Below are 4,837 nucleotides of genomic sequence, written 5' to 3'. Positions count from 1 at the left end.
TCAGTGGTGTCAATGTCTGTATTCCTGATACCCATCACATTTGGCGAAAATCGATCGGACGACGATTTTGCGGCAATCACCCAAGCCTCGCTTATAATGATAACTTTATTGCACAACAATTGTACAGGGTACTACGGCTTATATGTGACAGGGACGGTTTCCAGGTGAAAAATACGCACAACCCTCTGTCGATCTTAAATATGGCCGATCTTCCATCGATACGCCCGAAGATCGTGGATAATGTGACGGGTATAACAAATGTTCAGGTAGTCCCTAGTGCCATTACCCCCCTGTAGTGTCTGTATCCCCTAAATTGCCACTACGTCCAGAAGTTTCTGTACCCACTGTATTTTTTTTTACTCACAGTTTTGTCCGTACCCTGTGTAGTGTCCGAACTCCAGTAGTGTCTGTACTACCCCCAGTATAGTGTACGTTTCCCAAGCACTGAAACGTACCCTCAGTAGCGTCAGTGCCACCGCAAAGTGTCTGTCACCCAAGCCTGTAGTGCCCACTCTCAAGCCGCGGCTGCAGTCCTGTGACCTCCACAGAGGGGCATTTCAAAGAGGGAGTGAGGAGACTATACGCCGTCAGGACTTTTTTGTTTTTTAATATTTTGTGGCTTGTACCTTCAACTCAAACATATCCGATTTTGGTATTCCAAAAGTGCACCCTACTATATTTTTTAATGCGTCAAAGCCAGTCGCCTTGAGGCCCTTAACTATAGAAATCCCCATAGGCCGAAAACTGTGTTCTGCTACCTTAACGGTGAATTTGAATGACTCATAACGCTTAACGGAAAAAGCCATGCAAACCCTCGCCTCAGTGCATGTCGGCGGACCAGAAGAGAAATTCACCATGTATCCGAGTCGGACCAGTACCAGGACAAGGCATATGCATTGGGGTCCTCTCGGCTTACTTGACAATGTATTCCACTGCCTTGGACTTTTCAGTTGTGAACTCCAAAGGTGTGGTTTTAGACTGACCAGTACCAGGCCTGTCGACACGACATTTCTATACTTGACACTACGTTTCAAGTAGTTTCAGAAGCGTTTGAGGAACGATAGGGCAATTTTCAGAAAGGCGGACTGATAATTCTCACGGCTATTCAAAAATGTTTAGTCCAACGTGAACATCGGCCCCCTTCAAAAGGAGTGATCTATGTGACGACAATGAGTCTTATTAACTCAGAAATCTCTACGTGAGTATGGAATTAAGTTTGAACATGTTTCAGAAATGTTTGCGGAACGTAACTGTGATTTTCTGAAAGGCGGACCGATTCTCACGGCCGGTTCTAAAATGCTGAAGCATCTGTATCAATTTTTGCGTCATGAACGGGGCCTTTGCTCCTGTGTCATTTTTTTTTTTACTCCATCCCAACTGCGTTTTATTGTAATCACTAGTTATTCCATACACGAAACAAGTTAGATGTGTACACAGTTCGTAGCATATGGAGTCCAGCTAACCTTGTTTAGCTTTCTTCCGCTCCCAAGGGTAGGCATTCGGGAGCGGATCAGAGATAACAATTAGGTTGGATTCTCAGTCCGCTGAGAGAAGATTCCCGCTAAACACGCAGTGTCACTAGATAATCAGTTCAGGGGGCATCTCACTGAAGCTGCGGCGCATTGGCGGCGGAGCTACTCTTTGTGTATTTCGTTGTCTTTTTAATCATACTTGTGTATTTTGCATGGCATTCCGATTATAAAGTTTAGGATAACTTGAATTCAATTTAAAACTGTGCAGCGATGCCACCAACGATCGTAAAATCCAGTGTAACCTTTTAATTAAAGATTCCTTAGAATACTTAGGACACTATATTAAAACACCGGGTACTTGGTTAGTTGAGAGATTCCCGGGAATCACATACAAAATGTACTTAACAAATTGTGTTCTTGGTCAGCTGAAATATTTCCGAAAATCATACACTAAACAAACTGGGCACTAGGTCAGTTAAAAGATTCATGGTTTACAGTAGACATTGAACACACTGGGCATAGAACGTCACTTGGTCCATTCAAAGATTACGGAGAACAATGCGCTAAAAACACTCTGTGTACAGGCTTTATTTAAAGAAATACTCCCGAGAATCATACACTGAAAATATGAGAAGCGCAGTTTTGAAAGAAGATTCACAAGAATCATACACAAAGAAAACAAACCTTGTAACTTTTTAAAACTTGGTCGGAATTTGGTCCGTTAAAACAAAATTTCAGAAAATCGATGTGCAGACACCAATTTAATTTGCCACCAAGTACGGCTTCACCTTTAAATTTGATTGCTTTTTTATTAGAAGAAAAAAAATTTAAGGGATTTGATACAGTTGTTACAATATTAATCCACATATCAATTGCAATGTTTTTCTGTCTCTATCCTCACTCTTCACTAAGCTTCCAATGAGCTTTGCCAATAAACAACGAAGCCCGTTAACAAACAATCTCAAAGAATCAGGTTCTCCTAGATCTTGGAATATTCAGTTTTCCCCGATAGATATTGCATTCCCGATAAGGAAAACATATTATTTTTGCTCGTGTGTCCTGATATTTTTCTTCTTCTTTCTTCTTCCTTCTTCCACTTCTGTCACAAACCACTATGGCGCGCGAGTAACTTGGCAAGGAGGTAAACCTCTACAGCGGAAACATGACGTATTTTCAAGGAGGTTTTTATTTTCAACAAAATGTTTCCTTTGTAGTTATCTTCCTTTTCATGGGTGAAAAATAGCTTTAGGTTTGAGACGCTTTTGATAAAAATTGTGATCATTTTTATCAGTCTAGGCAAGATCCTTGCTTCAGCTGCAGGTCATGATGGGCTTTGTGTGGTTATCAGCTTTATCAGTGTTATGGCGTATACACAAGCGCGTAGATTCATAGTAGTGTTGCCCTGGAGTGTAACGTTACTCTTCATACAGATATTGCAATTTGCATGTATTAGTTATTTAAGGAGGTATTTTCTTTACTTTATCGCTAACACGATAAAAATGCGGTCCGAACTTGTGTACAGTCTCCAATAGCAACCTGCTGTCACGTGACCTGCCCAACAACCAACCTTCCAAGATGGCTGCCGATCCGGCTTGCAGAAGATTTCACCAAACCTGACCTAAAAGAACACCAAAGTAACCACAAATTCTCCTCAGAATTTCCACATCGAGGACTCCACAACCTAAGCAGGTATGTGCATAAGAAACTGCGTTAATTCTGACCTAAGAAGACGACAATTTGAATGTAATATCTTGAGTGGAAATTTGGACAACTTCGTGTGAAAACTTTATGGACGAACTCAAATCTCACGGTCCAGTGCAGAAGTGCTTGGAGCATCAAACTGCCCCCTTTTTAGGACGTATCATCGAATTTTGTAGAGAAAAAGTCGAGTTTTCTAGACTATCTTCTTATCCTGGAAGTGATCAGTGAGGATCAGATTTCTTGACATGTGTTTTCGCGTGACCCCTTGGGAAAAGCCATTGTCGGTCTCTGGTGTTGTGTTACAATCCCAACCATGTTCAACAAGCCTAATTTTCTACAGCACGGTGTTTTGTTTCTAAGGCGATTCTTTCATAATTGGATCCACTAACCGATTCCTTCCTTGATTGGGACCCGCCAAACAAATCTGGAGAGATTTGTAAACAATATAGGGGTGATCAGAATTGAATAGAAGATTTTCCCTGGGTTTTGTGAAGCCATGGTGACCACGATCCAGGATGTTTTGTCTGTATTTGTTGTGGTATTCCAAAACTGTTTGTTCCGTACTGTACCATGGCATGTTTTGGGATAGCACATTTTGGAATTCCTGACAGCACTAAGGTCCATATCACCAGTTCCCAGCCTAACCAGCCTAACCAAGAGAGTTGTTATATATGTTGCAATCTCTTTGTTATACCCATGGGGCCTGACCACTTCCAAGCTCCATGCAAAATTTGCCAGAATTTAGAATATCAATTCCAATGTCCAAATCTGGTATTCATATTTTAGACAGAGGCAATAGCGAGATCATGTGGTGTACTTGGCAACGCGTTGGGCTCAGGCCCAAGAGTTCCTGGGTTCAAACCTTGCCGTGTTACCGATCTTGTGCCCATGGGAAAGGCACTTTTAATACACGACTTTCCTCACTTCACTCAGGTAAAAATGAGCACCTAGCTTCAGCTAGGGACATCCCTCGGATAAGATGTTTAACGTTAAGTGCATGATTTAAGACTATGCCATTATGATCAACATAATGATCATGGGCACCATGATTAAAAACTTTGTTTATAGCAAACGGTAAAAAAACGGGTCCAGAACACCTGTACCATAAGTTAACAATTATACATTGCTGGTACATGTAATTTAAAAAAGAAAGACATTCTTGCTCTATTGAACTAACCATAGGCTATCCATGACACCCATTTCTTTGTACATTGTAATTAACTATTAAGGTGCTTATTTCTGTGAATACAGAAGAGAATGGCAGTTGAGAAACTGCTTTTAATTAGACCACAGAAGTGCTTTCAGTAGTAACATCCATTGGCATAATACCGGTCGGTTTACTGCAATTTCTCAAGCAATGCTAATTTGGCAAATGATCAACGCATCATTTTCTCCAGTTACATGTTGCTGTTACAGCTTACCTTTGCCACTTCTTCTGTGTAAATTATTTTGTCTCTCTGGTCCTGCTAAAAACATAATATCGTAATTGGAACACACCGCGGAATTGCACGGAGAACGGGCGCGTGGTTGGAAGGGGGTGCACTATACCGGTCGAACGAAACACGGCTAGATTAACTGCCGCTATGTACCTTTATTCATCCTCTATTGTTCCTTTCTTTCCTGTTAGTAGTTGCACAAAACAAAAATCTGCATGAGCATACAAA

General features: G+C 41.3%; 1 protein-coding gene across 3 annotated transcripts in view; it reads left to right on the top strand.

Moving 5' to 3' along the window:
* The first annotated feature begins 2,991 nt into the window (after positions 1-2,991).
* Positions 2,992-4,837, top strand: part of LOC118412424 (putative leucine-rich repeat-containing protein DDB_G0290503) — a 36,741-nt gene continuing 34,895 nt past the window's right edge. For all 3 annotated transcript variants that reach the window (XM_035815280.1, XM_035815279.1, XM_035815278.1), the window contains exon 1: positions 2,992-3,161. The gene's annotated coding sequence lies outside the window, so the exon portion shown is untranslated. The remainder of the gene's footprint in view (positions 3,162-4,837) is intronic.

This window comes from Branchiostoma floridae, chromosome 3, assembly GCF_000003815.2.
Source record: "Branchiostoma floridae strain S238N-H82 chromosome 3, Bfl_VNyyK, whole genome shotgun sequence".
In the NCBI taxonomy this organism is placed as follows: Eukaryota; Metazoa; Chordata; class Leptocardii; order Amphioxiformes; family Branchiostomatidae; genus Branchiostoma; species Branchiostoma floridae.
This window is presented reverse-complemented; position numbering and strand designations above follow the sequence as displayed.